The sequence below is a fragment of the Lissotriton vulgaris genome, unplaced genomic scaffold (genome assembly GCF_964263255.1).
Source record: "Lissotriton vulgaris unplaced genomic scaffold, aLisVul1.2 SCAFFOLD_1378, whole genome shotgun sequence".
Classification (NCBI taxonomy): Eukaryota; Metazoa; Chordata; class Amphibia; order Caudata; family Salamandridae; genus Lissotriton; species Lissotriton vulgaris.
Genome location: NW_028249917.1, coordinates 178610 through 202267, shown reverse-complemented (window position 1 = coordinate 202267; position 23658 = coordinate 178610). Strand labels below are relative to the sequence as shown.

General features: G+C 46.1%; 1 protein-coding gene across 1 annotated transcript in view; it reads left to right on the top strand.

Moving 5' to 3' along the window:
- The window catches only part of LOC147663456 (E3 ubiquitin-protein ligase TRIM39-like), a 184552-nt gene that overhangs the window by 71814 nt on the left and 89080 nt on the right, over nt 1-23658 (top strand). The window lies entirely within an intron of this gene.

Genomic DNA, 23658 nt, shown 5'->3' with positions numbered 1-23658 from the left:
TTTAACAGAACTTTTTGGACTGCTGAAAGGGGTTGTGTTCCGACCGCTGGTTGGTGGAGATATTCTGACTATATTCTGGACCTGCGTTGTCGCGTAATGCGTCATATGACGCGCCGCGTTAGCGCACCCGGAAGTGCTCCGGTGCGCGAGGCGCAGCTTCCCGGAAGCGATCCAGGGCGCGGCGTGCAGCGCGTAACGTAAGCATAACAGGTCATGTGACTTGTTAATAAAACTTTTCATTGGTTCATTTTACTTTTGTTTTTCTAATGATGGAAGGCTTGGTCATATGACCTAAAAATAACACTTTTCATTGGTTTAGACCATTTTTTTTCCCCAAATGATGAAAGCCCCACCTTTTTTTTTCTCACTCTGACTTGTAAAGAAAAGGACCCAGATGCATTTACAGTTTATCACTAACAATGTTCCAGGCTAATGTATTTTCCCGGGAAATTTACAACTGTCCTGCAAGTAAAATATTCCTATTTCGAGAAAAAGGGCGTTTCTTCGTCCCATGAGGGAGCCGTTGAACAAAAGAGGCTCGACCTGCTGTCTTAGTCGCTGATAGGCATGAATATCGGATTCTTATCGATCACTTTATGTTGCAGGAGTGGAAACACAACAGCCCTTGACCATTTATCTTTATTGCTTTCCTGCGTATTATACCTTTTAACCGTCATGTAATCGGGCTGCTTTATTTCACTTGCCTTTTACTGATTCGAAAACAGTGGCTATTATTCAAAACTTTACCAATCTAGGTACTACTACCATGTTTTGTTTTAAAAACCTTTATTGTGAAAATGTCAGTATACAAATACGGGCCTATAACCACGTGGGCCGGCCACGGAGCAAACTGTAATCGTATATGATGAGGGGACATTTACACTGTAGAATAACGTAACGGGCGGGCCATTAGGTTGCAAGAACTAAGGTGTCTAACAGTTGCGGAATCGGTGGACGTACATTTTATAATTAAAGTACAACAGGGCCAGTTACAATAAAATTATCTAGATATACATTTGCGGGCAAGTACCATGGCTGACGTTAATTCGAACTTTCAATAGTACAGTAATCAATAACACATCAGAACTTAATATCAATAGGGATGTCCAAATGTTCAATCAGTACTCATCCCCGCCCGCCATGTGCTTCAAAACTGCATACGTATCTCGTGATATCAAGGCTGGGCAACCAGTACACAACAAGGAGTTACGAGCCCCATTTATACCGGCGCCATTTTGGGCGAGGCCGGGCAGGTCCAGGATATAGTCAAAATGTCTCCACCAACCAGCGGTCGGACCAGAACCCCTTTCGGCACTCCAAAAATGTTCCGTTAAATGACAACAGAACAGATAGGCAACAAGAACCATCAGTCAAAAGAGGGGACACTTTCGGGAATGGGGCCCATGCCCTAGCAGGCAAGCGTCCGAGTTCCAAGGTGTCCCAGGGCCATTTTAGTGGACCAGGCCCAAATCCAAAGAGCCGGCTGCCATTTTGAGAGTCCTGTTGCAGCCGCCTATTGCTGCACCGCAAGAGTGGGCGCAATTCAGCTGGATGGTGGGCGAGACGCTGTAGCCGCAAGAGCGGGCGCAACTCAGCTGGATGGAGGGTGAGGCACTGTGCCGCAAGAGCGGGCGGGACTCAGCTGGATGGAGGGTGAGGCACTGTGCCGCAAGAGCGGGCGGAACTCAGCTGGATGGCGGGTGAGGCACTGTACCGCAAGAGCGGGCGGAACTCAGCTGGATGGCGGGTGAGGCACTGTAGCCGCAAGTGCGGGCGCAACTCAGCTGGATAGCGAGTGAAACACCAAGGGGCGCCCCACTGCAGCTGAGGAGCCTCCACCTGGGGAAGCGGGAGAGGCCCGTTCGCGCCGCCTCCCCTCCCACCCCCCGGGGCACCCCACGCCATCTTTCGACGAAGCATTGTAGGATGGCCACACCGGTGCAACTTGCTGGACACCACCTCGGTGCCATCCGGATCTCGGCGCGTTGTGCTGCCTTCGGCCTATTCGCACATCGGTCCGCTACTGACGCCGCCTCACAGGCCAACGGATTTTGTAGGCTTTTTATAACCCAAAGCCGCATAACAAGTCATGTGACTTGTTTATAAAACTTTTCATTGGTTCATTTTACTTTTGGTTTCCTAATGATGGAAGGCTTGATCATATGACCTAAAAATAACACTTTTCATTGGATTGGAAAAAATTTTTTTACCAAATGATGAAAGCCCCACCTTTTTTTTTCTCACTCGGCAGTCCAAAAAGGTTCCGTTAGATGACAACAGAGGTGACAGGCAACAAGAACCATCAGTCAAAAGAGGGGAGGGCAAGTTCTTCCCTACCGGGTCACGTTGGGGCTCCACCGGAAGTCATCGAATTGGTAGTCTACAGTGTTTCTGGATGTTTCAGACTGAAGCTGGCGTCAGCATGAGAGCACCACCATCTCGTGGCTCCGTCGTGGCCATTCCGCAAGCAATCATGGCAGCCGCTCCCCTCCGGAAGCCTGCGGGAGTCGGGGGCCCGATGACTTTTGTAGAATCTTCAAGGCTGAGGGGACGCTTTCGGAAATGGGGCCCATGCCCTAGCAGGCAAATGTCCGAGTTCAAATGTGTCCCAGGGCCATTTTAGTGGACCAGGCCCAAATCCGAAGAGCCGGCCGCCATTTTGAGAGTCCTGTGGCAGCTGCCTATCGCTGCACCGCAAGAGTGGGCGCAATTCAACGGGATGGTGGGCGAGACGCTGTAGCCGCAAGAGCTTGCGCAACTCAGCTGAATGGCAGATGAGGCACTGTGCCGCAAGAGCGGGCGCAATTCAGCTGGATGGCGACTGAAACGCCAAGGGGCGCCCCACTACAGCTGAGGAGCCTCCACCTGGGGAGGCGGGGGAGGCCCGTTCGCGCCGCCTCCTCCCCCGCCCCCCCCCCCCCGGGGCGCCCCACGCCATTTTTCGGCGCAGCATTGTAGGATGGCCAGACCAGTGCGGCAACTTGCTGGACACCACCTGATTGCCGTCCGGATCTCGGCGCGTTGTGCTGCCTTCGGCCTATTCGCACAACGGTCCGCTACTGACGCCACCTCACAGGCCAACGGATTTTGTAGGCTTTTTATAACCCAAAGCCGACTAAAAGACAGACCAAAGCAGCCCATTGTTGCTACTCCGGGGAAGGAGGGGCAAGGACAGTATCAAGCGGACGGTGAATGCTTTGAGATGGATGTTGCAGCAGGCTGCCATGTAAATAGTTGTTTCAAATGTTTTTTTTTAACGTGTTTACTTTGTTGGAGTGTTGTATATATTTATAAGTTATTAAAGTGTTATAATCCTACTACTTTGTTGGAGTGCTATATATTTTTAATGTGACACATAATTGTGAAGACTTTGATGTACAAAAAGGCATCCCTGGAATCTTCCGCTTCAGGCTCGGTCCCACACACCCTTACAGTGAGAATCCCCTCCCCAATCACAATACAGGATCGTTATCAGATAGTAGGAACGCGTGTGGTGTGACGAATCTCATGGGGTGGGGGCCTTGATGTACTGTAACTCCTTTGAAGCGGGGTGATTCTTTACAGTTGGGGCCATAAACTACATCCACAGGGCTAGGTGATAGCCTGGGACCGGCCTGGACAATCGGACACAGAGGAAGAGGAGTGTCAGAGGGTGCCGTAGTGAATAGGGTGAAAGGGAGGTGTCGGGCGGGCACAGGGTGTGATTCTCAGGGAAGAGCAGCGCAGATGGGGGGAGGTTTATGGCCCATGCATGAGAGAGAGAGCGTGGGTGACCAGTGCGTGGGGGAGATGCTTGCGAGGGTGGGGAGCCATGCTGAGGATCGGCGGCGTGCAGAGAGTGGGTCTGGTCAAGGCATCTAAAATGGCCGCCGTGCACGACAAAAGTGTGGCATTGGAAAAAAGGCAAGATGGCGCAGACAATGTTTATCAATACTGATTAATTTATAACAATTATCTTTAACAATATATTTACTCGCAGTGACAAAATGGCGGTCAACATTCCCTGATTTCCTTCGAATCGAACGTTAACAGACGTCACGCAGCAAAAAAAAAAAAACGCTCACGCGCAGCCGCTGGAAGACATGTATCAACATATATGAGCATCCTCAGCCACCCTCAGAAAACATAGGGGGTCAGGATACGTCTCCCGTACCCCCTTATATCCATTTCCCACATTGTTTTCCCTCAATCTTGTAATTTAATTGAAACGAAACACAAAATGGCGAATTCCCGTTTCGCTACCGGTTCGCGACCCGGTTCGCGAACCGGGAAGCGCTTTTACCGCAAAAAATCAAATTTTTTTAATTTGCCCCACGGGACCCTTTAATAACCCCCACATCATTCCTAGGGGGTCAAGAGGGGTCTACCTTGCCCCTTTCATTAAATTCCCCCTTCGTTTTTCTCCTCCTCTTGTCTCTCGATCCTACCGAGAGACAAGATGGCAGCCGTTCCGGACTGTTTAGAATGTTGACAGACACCGGAGAGCCAATCAGCTTTGCTTCGCAAAGTTCCGTTACGCGAAAGTACGCGAACCGGAGCGCTACCCGGGACGCTGTCACAGATATATCTGTTTTTTAAAACGTTAATTTCTCAAAATCCACTGGAGCACATATATTGAGACCTAGCAAAGGCACATCGGGCTAACAGTCCCTACAATTTTGCCAAGTTTCGTGCAAATCCATTAAGCCGTTCGAGCTAAAAGTGAGGCCAACCGCCCTATGGAAAAATGAATGGGAAAAACACGTTTTGGGACCCCCCTTTTTTCTCGGCCCCCCTTGACGAAACCCCCCCAAATTTTCAGGGGCTGCTCAAAAACAAAATTTGCCATTTTCCTGAAAATTTCAGCCGATTCCGTCCACAAACGCCAAAGTTATTAGACATAGAATTTTCAAAAGTCCCATAGAGAAAAAATCCTAACTATATATACCTACTGGCGACCGCCAGTAGGTAAGATATGTATATATGTATATATATATATATATATATATATATATATATATATATATATATATATATTCTTACAGCAATCTTTTTGTATGTCAAAAGATACTCGGACACCTTCCTACTGTGAAAAACGATTTAATGCAGCAAACAAACAACGCGTTTCAGCGGTTAAGCCTTGATCACGTTCCGTTAACCGCTGAAACGCGTTGTTTGTTTGCCGCATTAAATCGTTTTTCACAGAAGGAAGGTGTCCGAGTATCTTTTGACGTACGAAAAGATTGCTGTAAGAATTGTTTGGACTCTCGGTTTCCAAACTCGGACCGCCCGATGACAGCTTTATAACTTGACCGAGGATCGTGGAGAGAGAATATGAATATATATATATATATATATATATATATATATATATATATATATATATATATATATATATATATATATATATATATTTCTTTCCACCAAGTTGCCCTTGTGGAATGGTCACACAGGTAAGGGTTACCGCTCAGCACGCCACAAGCAGCAGGAAGTCAGCAAACTGTAATCCCTTTTGAAGCCATACGCGTTTCGAGCTTAAGAGCTCTTGTTCACTGGCAATGACGGGGGAAGCAAGCGTGTGTTTGAACATCTGATTTATTTCAATAGAAGTCCCGCCCCAGTGGGCATTACCGCACAGGCATTCTGGTCTTGTTAGTTCCTGGGTAGAAAGACTCCGTAGTTCGTGTACGCAAGTGCCTTGCTGCCTCCATCATTAAATGTTCATCCCGGTTGGGAAAAGGTGATGTCAGCTTTGCCAGCCGCCTGCCAATATCTCCTCGTGGCTCAGGCCCCCCACCTTCCTATTAGTGTCCAAATGCCGAACACCCAGGATCCGCACTTCCGCGGTGGGACCATTCCGCGACCGGACCGGCCGCAATTAATTCTTTCCACCAAGTTGCCCTTGTGGAATGGTCACACAGGTAAGGGTTACCGCTCAGCACGCCACAAGCAGCAGGAAGTCAGCAAACTGTAATCCCTTTTGAAGCCATACGCGTTTTGAGCTTAAGAGCTCTTGTTCACTGGCAATGACGGGGGAAGCAAGCGTGTGTTTGAACATCTGATTTATTTCAATAGAAGTCCAGCCCCAGTGGGCGTTACCGCACAGGCATTAATGCAGCAAACAAACAACGCGTTTCAGCGGTTAAGCCTTGATCACGTTCCGTTAACCGCTGAAACGCGTTGTTTGTTTGCCGCATTAAATCGTTTTTCACAGAAGGAAGGTGTCCGAGTATCTTTTGACATACAAAAAGATTGCTGTAAGAATTGTTTGGACTCTCGGTTTCCAAACTCGGACCGCCCGATGACAGCTTTATAACTTGACCGAGGATCGTGGAGAGAAAATATATATATATATATATATATATATATATATATATATATATATATATATATATATATATATATATATATAGATAGTGGTACAGGGTATCCCACTCGGGGAGAAAAGAGTGGAATGGGATCTAGTCCCTTGCAATCCAGCGATTGCGCAACATATGGTTATATAACAACAAGGGAACCCTCTAGATGGTTAAGGACCTGGGGTAGCAATATTTTCTGACACAACAATGGTCCTTATCTTATCTAGTAAACAAACATCAATGAATTATAGTCAACAATGTGTACTATAAGCAAAAAGTGTCCAGCCGGACACATTATTTAATCAATGTAAGGAACAAAAGGATTTTTTGAGCACAAATATACAGTGGGATACAATCCTGTATCCAATACACAAAGGACATAAATAACAGAGGAAAAAGAGAAATACTTTCATGCAGGTACCTCTCATCTTGAATCCACCTTCGGGTTCCACTGGAATCTTTCAACTTCTTTGCCTGCGGCGTCTTCACTGAAGTCTTCCATTGTGTTGTGGTTTCCGACGTCACTTCGCAACTATGCACCCGGCTTCCCTAATGTAGGCATCTTGGTTCTCGAGGTATCCACAGGTGGGTTGACTCTCCAACCTTCCATCTTCCACTAGGTTTCATAAGGGAAGGTTCTCTGGGAAGGTTCCTTCTTAAAAACTGCAACCACGACTTATCTATTGACTTGTTTTGAGCACTTTGTCCTGTTCCCACTCTGCACACGGCCTCCGTGGCGTTCCTGGGTACTTACCGTCGGTGGTTCCTTGGGTCCCTGGCACTTCTACATCTCCTGGTTCCAGTCTCGACTTAGGTCGTCGTTCGCATTCCACTATTTTCGTATATGGTTTGGTCCCCCCCTTGAGACCCCTGTTTATTTGTGCTATTTACTTGTTCTATTACTAAAGTATTGTCATTATATCTGGGTAGGCGATATTGCAATGTGTTAGTGAGTGTTTATAATAAATACATATTTTTATAACTACACTCTGTGATTCTGTTTCATTTAATGTGCACTATATGATTAGTACTGGTAAACGAGCTGCTTTACACTCCTTCTGGGTTAGGCTTAAAGTATACTCTCCACAGCTGCTACTTCGAGAGCTTTCTAAGGTTGTCTAAGATCTCTATAATCACCATAAGGGTTGTCTGGATTAGTGCAGGGTGCTACACTAACAAAAGCGAGCACCATATACTAAGCCAACCTACTATACAGGGGTATACCAACTGTACCATGTATGGGAGGGTGAGCTCAAGCACTTTACCACTGTTAGCAGGAGTAAAGTGCAGAGTTCTACAGCGAACAAAAAAACAGGTTCAGCAAAAGAAGCCAAAAATTGAGATTTGCTTAGCTTTAGCAAAACAAAGTTGTGATTTGTATTAATGACACAGAGGCTCCTCTTGTGTTTTCTTTTCTTGCATTTATTTAAATAACAGCCAAGATAAGGTACAGTTCCATCATACTTAATGAAAGAACTATAATATGCAGTTACAAAGGCACCAAGAAATTATTTAAAGCAACCCTGTAAATCTTTTGTTGGGGAGCAACAAGTTCTCATTTCTTGCAGGAGCAGATCAAGAATTTTGAAATATAGGAACAATAACCATAACAATTGCTAAAGCTATTAGTACACTAAACCTTTTTTAAAACATGTGGTTTGTGGGTGAGAGAGACACTATAGGAAAGAAAGGAGGGGGATAAAAAGGGAAATGTAGTGGGATAATACTTGCCTCTTTAAAAAAATTAAAACTTTCACTAAATCAATCAATCAATGAATCAAACTGCATTGGTGTAGCACTGCTAATCACAGATGAGGATATCCAGGCGCTGGGTAGCAAAGCTCATTCGAAAAGTCAGGTCTTGAGTGTCTTCCTGAATTCCGCAGTGAAGGGGATGTCTGGAGATGAAGGGGAAGGTCATTCCAGGACTTGGTTGTTTGGTCGGAGCAGGACCGGCCTCTGATTTGGCTTCGGCAGATGTGCAGTGTTTGTGTGAGGGCGAGGGCGGCACAGTGAAGGTCTTTGGACGGTTGTTGGAAATTCAGGCAGTGGTTTGTGAACGGTGGTCCTAGTCGATGAAGGGCTTTGTAAGCAAGTGTCAATATCTTGAATTGGCATCTTTTCTGGACGGGGAGCAAGTGATAGTTCCTAAGGTGTTGGGTTTGACGTGGGTTCATTTGAGCAGGTGAGGGTGAGTCTGGCAGCTGAGTTCTGTATTGTCTGTAATCTCTCCATAAGTTCTGTGGTTGTTTCTGCATACAGTGTGTTGCCGTAGTCCAGCTAGCTGGTGACTAGGGATTGAGTGACGATTTCCTTGAGCCGATGGAGAGCCATTTGAAGAGTCTTCTAAGCTTGCGGAAGATGTTGAAGAAGGTGGAGGAAACTACGTTGATCTGTCGCTTCATGTTGAGCTTGCTGTTCAGGATGATGCACAGGTTGCAGGCATGGTTGGGCGGTGTAGAAGTGATCCGAAGTTCGGCGGGCCACCAGGTGTCGGTCCAAGGAGAGGTGTTGTTGCCAAAGATCAGCACTTCCATCTTGTCAGGTCTGAGCTTCAGACAGTTGGTCTTCATCCATTCGTCGACGTTCTCCATGCAGTTGTGGAAGTTTGTCGTCGTGGTGGTGGGTCCTGCCTAGATTGAGAGGATGAGTTGGGTGTTGTCGACGTAGGATATGATGATGAGATTGTGGGTTCTGACAAGGTTGGCTAGAGGTGTCATGTAGGTATTGAAGAGGGTGGGGCTTAGGGACGGCCCTTGAGGAATGCCACAGATGGTGCTCTTGGGTTCCGAAGCAAAGGGAGGTTGGCGGATTCTCTTGAGTTTGACCCGTGAGAAACCATGAAAACCATCTGAGGGCATCTCCCTGGTTCCCGATGTGATGCAGTCTCTTGATGAGTGTGTCGTGGGATACGTTGTCAAACACTGTGGAGAGGTCAGGAAGAATCAGTGCTGCCGATTCTCCTCTATCGAGAAGGGTGCGGATGTCGTCAGTACCTGCGATCAGGGCAATTTTAGTGCTGTGATTGGCACGAAAACCTAATTGGGAGCCATCAATCAGGCTGTTTCTCTCTGGGTATTCTGTGTGGTGCAGTTTGATGACCTTCTCAAGGACTTTGGCAGGGAAAGGGACCAGCAAGATGCAGTGGGGTTGGTGGAGGATTTCTTGAGGAAAGGACTGACTTATGCATGCTTCCATTTGTCTGGAAAGGTGGCTGTGGCGATGAGGATGGAGGCGAGTTGGTGGCTGATTTCCTTGCCTCCGAGGTTGAAGAGGTAGTGGGGGCAGGGGTCCATGGGTGCTCCAGAGTGGATGTAGGTTATGATGGCTGTTGTGTTCTGTGTGGTGAGCTGTACCCATGTGGCAAGTGGCTGATCGGGGGAGGTTACCGTTAGAGTGAGGAGGATGGGTTGCTCAGTGGGGTGGGATTCGAAGTGGACAATGGATAGCTTGTTGTGTAAGTGGTGTGCTAGTGCGTCGCAGAGATCCTGTGAGGAAGGGATTGTTTTCTCAGTGGCCGTAGGGCACGAGAACTCTCTGAGTTTCTTGGTGTGGTTGGCGCTTGCTTCAATTCGGTTTACCAGGGCATTTTTTTAGCGTTTTTGAGTCGTTGGTGGTATTTGTTGAGGGCTGACTTCAAGGTGGCTCGGTCTGTGGTGTCTCTGCTGGTGCGCCATCTACTTTCCAGTTGTTTCCAGCTGCGGATCATTGTCCTGAGTTCTGGCCTGTACCCGCTTGTTTGGAGGATCTGCGGTTCTTGGCTTGTTTGAGGGGCCACTCAGTTGGCGGCGTTGGTGATCCTGGTGGGGAAGTTCTGGACTGCTTGTTCCAGGTTATTTGCGGGGTCGGACTGGATGGTGTTGAGGGCATCTATCCCTTGGGCCTGCGTCACTTTGTTCCAGCTTTGGAAGGTAGAGCTGGACAGGCTGGTGGCAGTGCATGGTGATCCTACGATGGTGAGGAGGACAATGGTGTGATCAGTCCAGGTGAGTTCTATGGCATGGCTGTGTGTGACACTGTCGCTGGCTGTGAAAATAGGGTCCAGAGCATGTCTTTATCTGTGTGTGAGGTCGGTGACCAGCTGGGTGAGGCCAATGTTGCCCATGCATTCCAGGAGATTGGCAGATTTGGTGACTTTGGAGTCATCCAGATGGAAATTGAGGTCTCCGAGAAAGATGTAGTGCCTGGACTTGATGGCTAGTGGGACAATGACAAAGGAAACACCTTCCTGAAAGAAAGCTTTGTGGGCCACCAATGCAAAGGAGACACACCCTGAAAGCCAGCATCCTTCCGACACATTGCTGAGGAAGATAGAGGTTGAACGGCCGCAGTGAACTGAGAAGAGGGTAGGAAACAGCAGTAAGTGGGTGGCTCAGTGAAGCTCCTGAGCAGACTATCTCTCAGCAAGCACACAGGTAACACTTGGACTGCACAAATCAAGGGGTAACGTCAGGTAGAAATCTCTATTAACCAACACACAGCACAAATTTAAATAGAAATATAAACATAATTGTTATATTAGGAAATAAAGGATGATAAGTACTTATCTTGACTGTGAGCAGCAAGAAAAGAGGACTTGTTGCTCCCAGTCAAGGATTTTAGATTTGCTTTTACATGATTGGTTGTTGCCTTTGTGATTGCATACTGTAGTTACATCTAATCAAGATGGGAACTGTAGTTTATCCTTGGCTGCTATTAAAAGAAATGTAAGAAAATAAAGCATAATAGTGGCCCTCGTCTTGTAATTGCATTTGGGCAAATACCACTCCAAAGATGGTAATTTGTAACAGTTGCTATGTGATTTATCGTTCAATCTCTGTTCTTAGCCGTTTGCCCTTTGGCGGGGTGGAGCCCTAGCTTTAGCCTTACAACCACCTCGATATTGCTTTCTTGCTCCACCCCACCCACTAGCCTGTCTGCCCCTCGGAGATTATCACCCTCACTGTGTCGTACAGCCAGGTCTCTGAGGACTGTCCTATGCCAACAGTCTGACCAGTATGCACTTGCTCCTTTTATGCTGCTGCTGATAGGTCTAGTCCTGCTTGGTGGCAAAGTTAAGTGTGTTGCATCTGGACATTTGAAAGGCAAGAGATACCATCTGGAGCTGGGGTCTCCAACCAGTAGCTCGTGATTCTAGAGGCACACACAGACCATATGTAAGCAGCATTCTAAAAGCAAAGTAAAAAATCAGAACTACTGGCCAGATTGGTAGAGTTATGAATGCTGTCTGACACTTGTGAATGCTGACAGTGTATGACATCTTTTCAGCTAAAACAGACGCCCTGTTTTTTTAGGTCGAGGACTGCGTCGCACTGCGTAGCAGTGTGGGTGGAGCTCCGAGATTTAATGTTTCTTAGTTAGGGGGCATGAACCCACCCCTCTTCTCCATTGGCTGGACTCATAAATGCTGGCCAGCCATTTGAGGAGAGGGGCGTCACTCCCTTTAAACCCCGTCTTTTCCAGATTCGGGGGCGTGTTTTTTAGTTTCTTTCTCGCTGTGACATTATCATGAAAAAACACGCCCCCCAGTCTGAAAAGGACGGGGCTCTTTCATGATCCCTCTCCCTCTCCTGGTTTCCTCCTCCTTCCCCGTCTCTTCCCACCTCTTCTTTAATTAGTAATGCAGTGCTAAAAAATAATGTGAAAATGAAACCGGTTGATTTTTCACTGTTTTGCTTTTCACGAAATCTAGTTTAATCTTTCACATTTTATAGGCGGTGAAAACGCTGTCTACGCCTCTCCTTAACATGTTACCTCAGCAAAAGTAGAGCAGATCGCTTTAATCTATCTTTTGCCAGGGTGAAAAATCTTTTTGAAGTGGAGCAAATCCTATCCAGTTCCTATGAAGGAGACAGAAAATAGCACAAAGGAGCATTTGCTTTGAGTTTGCACCGCTGCAAGGCGTGTGTATGACTGGGTTCATTTCGGCCTTGTTTCCGCCTCATTTCTTTCCCCCTCTTCTTTCTTTATACCCCCCAGCTCCCCCTCCTCCCACGCAGCGCTGTGAAGTGGAATTTGGGTGGCATAAAGCGCCTCCAGCTCGCGCGCGGTTCACAGGAGAGGGGGCGGTAATGTGTGGTCAGCCCGGGTCCTATCTGTGCCCGTGCCCTGGGCACCACACCCAGGCCGCCTTTCACACGCTGGCAGTTGCCTCCCGCCCGTCTCGGATAAAACTATCTGGTGGCCCAAGACCCGTTGGGGCCCTCAGTTCCCAGGTGTCAGATTTTCACAAGCCCCTTTGTGCGCCCCCAGTCCTCTCTCGCTTCCTTCAGACCTGCCCCGGATTGCAGCCCCTAGTTCTGCCCAGGGTCCCGGGCAATGCCTGGTTCATGCACACAGAGCCTTCTGGGAGACGTGAAGATAGGCCTGGGACTCTGAACGGTGGGCAGGGCTGGGGCGGAGTCACTGCACCTCTCCGAGTCCTCATCACACCAACTCGCCCTCCTTGTCTTGACCTTAGAGCTGCTCTCCCCTTCCTCCAGCTCGCCTGCTCTGGCGACTTTTCTTTTCTCTGCCCCTCCACCCACTCTGTGGCTCTCTGTTTCTACTGGTCGGTGTAGCTCTCACTGTACCTTTCACTCCCCACCCCCTTCTTACCTTTCACTCCCCACCCCCTTCTTACCTTTCACTCCCCACTCCCTTCTTACCTTTCACTCCCCACCCCTTCTTACCTTTCACTTCCCACCCCTACTTACATTTCACTCCCCACCTCCTTCTTACCTTTCACTCCCCACCCCTACTTATCTTTCACTCCCCACCCCCTTATGACCTTTCACTCCCCACCCCTATTTACCTTTCACTCCCCACCCCCTTCTGACCTTTCACTCCCCACCCCTACTTACCTTTCACTCCCGACCTCCTACTTACCTTTCACTCCCCACCTCTTTCTTACCTTTCACTCCCCACCTCCTTCTTACCCTTCACTCCCCACCTCCTTCTTACCTTTCACTCCCCACCCCTTCTTAACTTTCACTCCCCACCCTCTTCTTATTTCTCACCCACCCCTCTTTCTTAACTTTTACTCCCCACCCCTCTTTCTTACCTTTTGCTCCCCATCCCCTTCTTGAATTTCCATTTCTCCCTCTGGGTCTACCAGGCTCCCTCTCTACACCCTTAGTGCCCTCCACCTTTGCCCCCTCTCTCTAACTCTTGTTGCCTACCTCTACTTCCCCCCCCCCTCTGCCTCCCCTTCCTCCTCTCCCATGTTAAACGCTGATACCTCTCTCCATCTGGCCGGCTGCGCTTTGCATGGACCTTATTTACAAAGCAAACCAGCTGCATAAGCACCTGGAAAAGGGGAGGGGGGTGCGGTCAGACACACAACCCCCTTTGTCAGAGCAGATCAGTAGAGATTTTACCATTTTTTGGGCGAGGACCGTTGGCTGCGCTTGCGCAGCTCGGTCCGAAGATTTAATGTTTTTTAGTTAGGGGGCTCTGTGTATGTGTGTGTGGCTCTGTGTGTGTGTGTGTGGCTGTGTGTGTGTGGGGGGGTGGGGGTCTCTCTGTGTGTGGGGGCTCTGTGTGTGTGGGGGCTCTGTGTGTGTGGGGGCTCTGTGCATGTGGGGGCTCTGTGCGTGTGGGGGCTCTGTGTGTGTGGGCTCTGTGTATGTGTGTGGGGGTCTCTGTGTGTGTGCGGGGCTCTGTGTGTGTGGGGCTCTGTGTGTATGAGGCTCTGTGTGTGGGGGGCTCTGTGTGTGTGGGTGTGTGTGTGGGGCTCTGTGTGTGTGTGTGGGGGGGGTTCTGTGTGTGTGGGGCTCTGTGTGTGTGGGGCTCTGTTTGTGCGGGGCTCTGTGTGTGTGGCTGTGTGTGTGTGTGTGTGGGGCTCTGTGTGTGTGGGGCTCTGTTTGTGCGGGGCTCTGTGTGTGTGGCTGTGTGTGTGTGTGGCTCTGTGTGTGTGGCTGTGTGTGTGGGGTTCTGTGTGTGTGTGTGTGTGTGGCTCTGTGTGGATAGCTTTTTTTGTAGGTGGCTCTATGTGTGGGTGGCTCTGTCTGTGTGAGGGTGGCTCTGTGTAGGTGGCTCTATGTGACTGACTCTATGTGGGTGGCTCTGTATGTGTCTGTGTGTGGCTCAGTGTTTGTGTGTGTTTCTGTGTGGATAGCTTTTTTTGTAGGTGGCTCTATGTGTGGGTGGCTCTGTCTGTGTGAGGGTGGCTCTGTGTAGGTGGTTCTATGTGAATGATTAAGCTATAGGCATTGTAAATGACAATGCTATTTATTTACCGATTTAAGCTATTGGCAATGTAAATGACAAATGCCAATTATTTATGATTTAAAAAATAAAAATAAATAATGTCATTAACAATGCCAATAGATCTACCTTTAATAATGTCGAGACCATTGCATTGTAAATGCTTGTTTTTATAGACTCCTACATCCATTCCAATAGTTTTCCGCTGGTGAAGGTCTAGTTCTTTTTAGGCCTACATATATGCCTATGCAGGAAGTGTGCAACATTCTCTCCAGAGGCTCCAAAACATAGACATGCTGGTTCTACCAGTTTCTTTTGCGGGACCTGTCACAGGAGATTTTGAGAGATCGACAAGACTTATAGCTCGATAGGCAGTGGTACCACACAGTGCACTTTACAATCCAGCATTAGAGAATGTATAAACAATGTGGTATGTGTATGCACTCATTCTATAGTGTCATTGAATTCATTGAGAAAAATATTATATGTTTTCACTCATTGGAAATGAGTCTCCGTATCAACGCTACAAGATATGTCATGTTCCCTTCATACATACTAAGGGGGTCATTAGGATCACGGACGGACTTGAGTCCGTCCGCGACCCCTGAGTAGGAGGGAACGTCCGCATGGGCTGTGGCGTTCCCTCTGTGCAGATTAGGATGTGACCGCCAGGGTGGCGGTCACATCCTCTATTTTTAACATTGCGGCGGGTGGAGCTTCAAGCTGCACCCGCAGCAATGTTAAAAATGCACGCATTGCATTTGTATGTAGAAAGTGGCAGGCACCGCACGGTGCCTGCCGCTTTCTGCATACAAATGCAGGGGAGTACCCCCCATGTGCACACCACCCTCCACCCCACCCCCCTTCACCTAGGGGGCCCGCAACGGGCCCCCCGCAGTGAAGTTACACATGCTTTTCCACGGCGGAAAAGTCGCCGCGGAAATGCATGTTTCCGAGCACATCCTAATCTGGCTGACGGTGTCTGAGAGACACCGTCACCATATTAGTGCTTTTCCGCCACGGTTGTAAGCCAACCGTGGCGGAAAAGCTGCCGGATTCCGCTGGCCTGGAGGATGCGGAAAATCCTCCATCCTAATAAGCCCCTAAGTGTGTAAATAGTATTTTTCCATGTAAGTAAATGAATGTTTGTTTTTTGAGGCATTAACTATGTTTTACCACTTGTTTGTAGGTTAATGCCTAATGCTTTAAGAGTCTTCCTGACAAAGAGCGAGATGCATCCGAAATGTGTTGAGGCGATATTTAAATGAAAAAAACGAATTGTTGGTATTTGTTTGTTACAATATTTAGATTGTCTCTTAAACTCCCACAATAATATGAAGATTATTGAAAACACATCGAACAATCAACATAGTAGTATTATTGCTACAAAATAAAGACACAAATCAACTCAAAACTAGATTGATCAACACTAATAAAAACTACTTGGCACTTTGCTGTGTATGAGGTGACACAGCACGGAGAGTTGTGCTGTGATACGATTTACATCTTGACTACACACTTACCACCAGTGTGTTTGTCCCTGTTGCAGGAGCCAAGTAGAAATAACTCTTTCAACTCAAGGAACCACACTGACAATTCAATAAGGGTGTGCATGAAACAAAGGATGGCAGTCTAATTTATACTGAAATATATTAACCAGCCCACCAGCCGTACCAGACATAGTGTAGCCCACCCTGACTTTGCAAAAACTAGACTGGCAGAGGCCTCAGAGTTTTACACATGAAGACTGTGTATTCCAGCAGTACAGGAATAGGACTGTGGCACGCAGTAGCTGCATAAAGCACAACAATTCTCTTGTGTCTTCTACTGACTTTGGAATGCAGCAGTGAGGGTTAGAGGTCGGAGTAGGCATGGCACTGCCTGGGCTGCACCGTGCAGGACAGTATTGAGGATGGGGCAGAGGTAGGGGTGGGATGTTTAACCTCCAATAATTTTTTTAAAGTTTGATTTATTGAAGAATATAAAGGGGAAGGAAGGGAAAGGGAAGGAAAGGAGAAGCATTACAATAAGCAAATGGGAGAAATAAACATTAAAATAAAAAACATCATAAGAGTAAGCATTACAAGCATGAAAAAGCATGAACATATCATATAAATAGGAAACATTAAGCAAAGCATAATATATACGAGTACAATAATAATAGCAATGAAATATATGTAGGAATAATCAGATAATAAAGAAATCATGGGGGTTTGCGGACTTCAAATATGTTTGGATCGGGAGAGGGAGGAACCGGAGCAGAGGCAGAGAGATATGTTACTAAAGGGAGCCAAAGTAAGTCCCGTTTAACAGCTAAGGAAATGGGAGATACATAAATGGTGTCTAAACGATGATTGAAACAGATTGCATTCCACTAGGATTGATAGTTAACATTCGTAGCTTGTTTCCAGTTAGAGGTAATAACGTGAAAAGCTATAGCCAGGAAAACGTCAAGTAAAGGGTAGTGGCTGGTAGGACGAGGAAGTTCCGACGAGAGGGAACCAAGGAAAATTAGTGAGGGCGAAAAGGGGACCTGAAACTGAAAGATCTTTTGAATTTGCTTCCAGACCAACTGCTAGAACTGGGAAATAGGAGGGCATTCGAATAACATATGTTTGAGATCAGCGGAGGGGGATTGACAGGACCAACAGGAAGAGGGAGTTTCTGTTGAGAAACGAGATAGGGCGAGTGGGGTAAAAAATAATTCTATGGTAAATAAAAAATAAAGTCTGGGTGGTGTTAGCAGCCCTGGAGGTCCTATGGAGTTTGGTCCAAATTTTGTCCCAAAAAGGGACCGGCCAAGTCTGAGAAAAATCCAGCTCCCAAGCAAGCTCAGAACGAGATTTTAATCTATCATTGACAAGACGAAAAGAATTATATAAAGCGGAAGCAGAGGGAGACTTGTCCAATAAAAGGGAAGTGGGTCTATGATTTACCGGAATTTCGTTAGAAGATGGGAGAGTTTGAAGGTATGAAAGCAAGACTGGATAAAGGGCGTTATATTGTGTTCGGGCAGAAACGGGTAAAGAGAAAAGAGATTGAAGTTGGTGAAATGAGAGAGGTTGACCTTGAGACAATAATTGAGAGATCCATGAGAGACCTCTAGAATGCCAAGTTTTCCAGTATATAGTACGGTTGCGGATTTTGAGAAGAGCGTTATTCCAAATCGGCTGATCGTGAAGAGAGAGAAGAGACGAGTAAGAGGAAGAGAGATAGGGGGAGAGAAGAGTACGAGAGTGTGAAAGAATAGGTAAGCGAAAACGAGCTAAGGAAGAAGTGAAAGATAAGAATTCCCGGAAGGTGAAAGGAGAAATGAAAGAAGATTCCATGATTAACCAAACAGGAGGATGATATGGCAAATTAGATGATAATCAACGAGTCGATTGTTTCAGGGAAAAAGCACGATGGTATTGTTTGAAATCAGGAAAACGCACTCCGGATTGAGCTTTGTCTTTACATAAGGAAGCAAGTGCTATTCGAGACCGTTTACCATTCCAAAGGAATTTCAGTAATAGAGAATCAATTTTCTTAAAGAAAGAGAGGGGAATATGTAGAGGAAGCATGGAAATAGTGTAAAGAAGCAGGGGAGACAGCATCATCTTTATAGAGTTGAGTCAGCCCCACCAGGATAGAAAGAGCGGATGCCAACGAGTGATAGCCGTATCCATCTTCTTATATACATAATCAAAATTTAGCTTGAGAGTATCGGAAATCATAGGAGCAAACCAAACTCCCAGGTATTTAATTTTGGATGGTTGCCACGCAAAACCTGTAGAAGAAAAGAGATGTTTCTGACAAAGAGGATTCAAAGGTAGAATCTCACACTTTTCGGCATTCAAGCGATAACCGGAAACTGCTGAAAAAGAAGAGACTTGTTGAAGAAAAGAGGGAATGGAAGTAGCAGGATCGTAACAGTAGAAAAGAATATCATCGGCATAAACCGAGAGCTTAACTTGTTTGGAACCAAAAGGAAAACCAGAAATAGTGTCATCTAAACAAATTTTAGTAAGGAAGGGTTCTAAAGCTAAAATAAAAAGTAAGGGAGATAATGGGCATCCCTGTCTAACTCCTCTGTGTAGAGAGAAGTAATCCGAGGACATCCCATTTTCAAAAATAGAAGCATGGGGATTAGAATAGAGTAAAGAGATAACAGAAATAAATTTAGATGGAATACCAATCCAACGTAAAGCTTGAAACATGAAGTCCCACCCAATGCGATCGAAAGCCTTCTCCGCATCTATGGAAATAGCTGCAAAAGGAAGAGTGAGTGAAGAAGATTTACCAAGTATGTTGAGAAAAACTCGGGAATTATCTGAGGAGAGATGTCCTTTAACAAAACCAGATTGTTCTGGTCCGATGATGTCCGGTAAAAGAGGGTCCATACGTAAGGCTAATATTTTCGCTAGAATCTTATAGTCAGTGTTAACCAAAGATATTGGTCTATAGTTTTTGCATAGAGAATGATCTTTATCATCCTTTGGGATTAAACAAATTAAGGCTTGTTGGAAGGAACCGCTAGAGAAGCCAGCGTCGGAAAAGGATTGAAATAAAAGTAGGAGTTTGGGAAGGAGAAGAGAAGCAAAGTGACTGTAAAATTCAATTGTAAAACTATCAGGACCTGGAGATTTACCATGATGGAGTTTAGAAACAGCTTGGGTAATTTCAGAAAGAGAAATATCACTTTCCAGAGTATGAAAATCAACATGAGAAGTGGGAGGAGAAGGGAGAGACTGAAAATAAGCAAGAAGATCATCAGGAGTAGGAGTCTGTTCTGGGGTATAAAGCGTATCATAGAATTTAGCAAATTCTGAAAGAATTACTTTATCTTTAAAAGGGAATCACCAGAAGAGGTTTTAATAGATTGGATTTTTGTACGTTCTTTACGAATCTTCAGATAGTTGGCCAAGAGCTTCCCCATTTTATTCTTACCACCATAATATCTAGAATTACACTTGAGTAGGGTGTTAGAAGCGGCATCTGTTGTGAATTTGTTAAAAGAGATTTTTGCATCGATAAGAGCTTTAAGGGATGAATCAGATTTTGAGGTGAAGTAAGCATGTTCTAAAGACTTGATGTCCGCCAAAATTTTCTCAGATTTGGCCGTATGTAGTTTTTTCCGCCGTGACACAAAATTAATAATAAAACCCCTAGAGGCTGCTTTGAATGAATCCCAAACCATAACAAAGGGAGAGTCAGGGGTTTGATTTAAAAGAAAAAATTCCTTGGCAAAAGCAGTAAATTCAGCACTAAAAGTGGGGTCTGAAAGTAAAGCGTTATTAAACCGCCATCTGCCAGAATGTGGGGAGAATGGGAGTAAGTCAAGGTCTACAATAACTGGGGCGTGGTCTGACAGTAAAATGGAGCCAATGTCTGAGCGAATAGCATGTTGGGATAGGTGTTTGCTGAGAAATATATGATCGATATGGGATTGGGATTGATGAGGAGGGGAGAAGAAACTATATTCACGAAGTTCAGGATTGCATAGTCTCCAAATGTCTACAAGGGCATTATTTTTAAGGGAATTGAGAAATTGTGTGTGCATTCTAGAGGGGACAAATTTGACTTTTGAGTGTCGATCAAGGAAGGGATCCACAATCTGATTACAATCTCCAGCAAGGAGTATGTATTCACCAGTAAGGGAAGACAATTTGGTAGAAATAACAGGCCAGAAAGACTTATCAATTGCAGTAGGGGCGTACACATTAAAAAGGGTAAGTGGGATGTTATCTATGAGTAAATTGACAATGAGCCAACGGCCATCCGCATCACATTCATGAGTAATAGAGGAAACATTTAACTTTTTATGTAACAGGAGTGCAACTCCATTCTCCCTAGAAGTCGTAGGGGAACAAAAAACATGACCCACCCAACAACGTTTAAGTTTTAAAGCCTCCGTTTCAGATAAATGAGTCTCCTGAAGGAGGGCAACATCAGTTTTGAGTCTTGCTAAATGCGAGAGAACCCTCTGCCGTTTGATGGGATTATTTAAACCCTTAACGTTCCATGTCGTGACACGGAATGCAACAATTTAGAAAACAGCTATAAGCAACATGCTTAATAATGCATAATAATACAATTGAGAAGAAATGAAATAAGACGTAGAGTAGAAGTTATAGAAAAAGTAATGAATATCAAAAAAGAGAAAAGAAAAGGGAAAGAGAGACCAGGGAGGAAGTAAAGAAGAATGCAGAAGGAGGAAAGAGAGAAAGAGGAAATAGATAGAAATGAACATAGAGACAGTACAGGTTCGGAAGGAACGACTGAAAGACATACTTACAAAAAACGGAAAAACCCAAACAGGAATGGGGGTGACGGTTGCGGGAGACGACGACGACAAACCAGAGCGAGCAACCAACCATTGTCATGTAGAAATCCAGTGGGCACGACAGAAAACATTAGGACGCATCAAGATGAGTTTGACGAGGGAAGTATCTAAACGAAGAAGAGATACATTAGGGAATAATGCAGGAAACCACCGCGAAAACACGACATGACTAAAGATATTAGGATAAAAAACATTAAGATGAGTTAAGAAAAGAACCATAATAACAAGAACCATAATAACAAGAAACGGCAATCATAACAAAAACCACACCAAGGAAGAAAAGCAGAACCATAATCAGACGAGACTAGGAAGAAGTATCAGACAATGGACAACAAGGCTATTCAGCCAGGATTGGAGGTATCCATAACATCCGGGTGCTGCTGACGCAGAAAAGCTTGCAGAGCCGCAGGGTCTTCATATGTGGTTGTTTTGTCTTTATACGTGACCTTGAAGAGGCAAGGGTGAAGGAGCCCATATCTAGCATTAATAGCTCTAAGCTGAGGTCGCAAGTCTAAAAACTTTTTCCGGCGAGCCGCGGTGGCTTTGGAGACATCTTGCAAAATGTAAAGACGGTGACCTTCCCACATGATTTGTTTCTTGAGCTTGGCGGCTGAGAGGACCTGTAGAAGATCTGTATACTGTAAGAACAGCTTGATAACACCTCTAGGTTTGTTAGTAGCTCTGGGGCCAAGACAATGTGCTCGCTGAATGTTGATGGAGGACAAGGCCGGATTGTCCAGTATTTTCGCAAGGAAAGTTTGGAAAAAGATGGTAGGATTGGACCCTTCTGAAAGTTCCGGAAGGCCGTAGAGGCGAAGGTTGTTTCTGCGGTTTCTGTTTTCCAAATCCTCAGTTTGACGCCTAAGGAGAAGAATTTCAGCCTCTATTGAAGGAATGCGAGAGCAAGAAGACTGTAGTGAATCTGAGGATTTCTCCAAAGTCGTGACACGTGAGTCCAAAGACGTCCACTTTTCCTGCATGGCCTGCATATTTTTTGTGGTGGCTTCCATAAAGGGCTTGAAGGCACGGAGCTCCTCTAGAATGAGATCCATGGAAGAAGAGGAAGAGTTGATTCGAGGGGAAGGCGGATCTTTCTTCAGGCGCTTGGATGAAGTCAGGGAAGATTGTGCCTTTCCTCCAGTTTGCGCTTTAGGAATAGCCCCATGAGCTGAATCCGACTTCGAAGGTTTTCCCTCCTGCATTTCTTGGGTAGGAGAATCCGAGTCAGATCCAGGCGGCAACTTCGGCAGAGGAGTGAGCTTCAAGGTACGAAGTTTCCCCATAAAAGGCAGGCGGGACCAAGGAGGAAAATTAATAAGCTGATGCAAAATAGTAGAAGTCTGCAGCGACAATCCCGTGATGAAGAGCAGCCACACCTATGCAGGAGAAGATAATCCACAGAGACAAGAACAGCCAGGAAAGTAAAATGGAAGGCCGTATGTGAAGTAAAGTGTCCTGACAACGTATCTCAATGCACGGGAGAACAGGAGCTCAAGTAGTGGGAGAAAACGCTGAAAGGATGTAGCACTGAACAACAAAAATAAATGGAAGCGACCTTCGCTGAGATTTAAAGATGGCGCAATAGGTCCAAAATAGGTCAGCGTGAGAAAAAAGGCGCCTTAGAAAAACCAGAAAAAAGTAATAACAAAAGTCACCACCACGGTTCAACGTTGCAGAGGATAAGGGCGCGCATAATGCCAGTTGTGATTGAGAAAGCACTACTGATGCGCAAAATGGCGGCTGGTGCGTGGAAATGGGACCTCACACAGGTTGCGTAGATAACTGGTGACTGAAGCTTTGACAAAAATACCTCAATGCATCTTGTATGAGATTGAAAAGACTTTATTAGGAGGCATTAAAAGGAACAGCACAATAGAGGTGCAATTATAGATGTTGAAAAGCGTTGCTGCAGTAAATTACATGTTCGTAGTAGTCTGAAAAGCCTCATGAAGCAACATAAGCAAAGTTTGAAATGAAGGGCGCATCCATAGAGCCAGGTGAAAGTCTGAGAGGCTTACCGAGGAGCGCAGCGTTGATGGTGTCTGCAGTTGAGCAGAGGAGTGTCTGCAGAGGGAGAAGTGTGGAAGAGCCGGCCGCCGCTGAGATCCACGGCCGGCGCACAAAATGGCAGCAGCAACCGCGAAAACAAATCTCCTCGGCAATTCCTGTGTCTACCCGCAAAATCGGAAACAGTGAGGGCGCCGGGCACAGCTCACGTTCCGATTCGCGGGACGGCGTTCATTGCGGGAGAAGTCGCCGGTAAAGTGCCCATTCTGTAGAAACGGGAGTCGGTCGGTGCTGGAGCGCTCGGTTTACGCCGCCATCTTGGCTGGCGTCCAAGCCACGCCCCCCCCTTAACCCCCAATAATAAAGAGACTCCTACCTGCTGTGAGTTAAGCTCCTTGATATGGAACCTGAAGGGCTTTATTGTAAGTTGAGCATGAAAAGAAACAATGACATACACACTCACACTCTTTAAAGTGCAGGACCTATTAGCTTTGTGAATGCTTGCCTCACGTAGCAGGTGTTTAGGTTTGTCTATGCCATGGATTTGTAGATGGGCATTTAAGGAACTCATCTTGTAGCCTATGTGGTTAGAAATTTCTTTACTGTGAAATCTCAGAATTTTTGCCAGGCATGGATGAGTGCAGAATCATAGGCTGTGAGGTTTTTAGTAAACAGATTACTGTCTCGAGTCAGTTTTTATCTGGTATTGTATTTATAATGTATTGTAAAGTCTGTATCAAGAGCAGAACAGCTGAGTTTCCTGTAGGGAAAAAACTACTTCTATGCCTTCTGCTGTCCTAC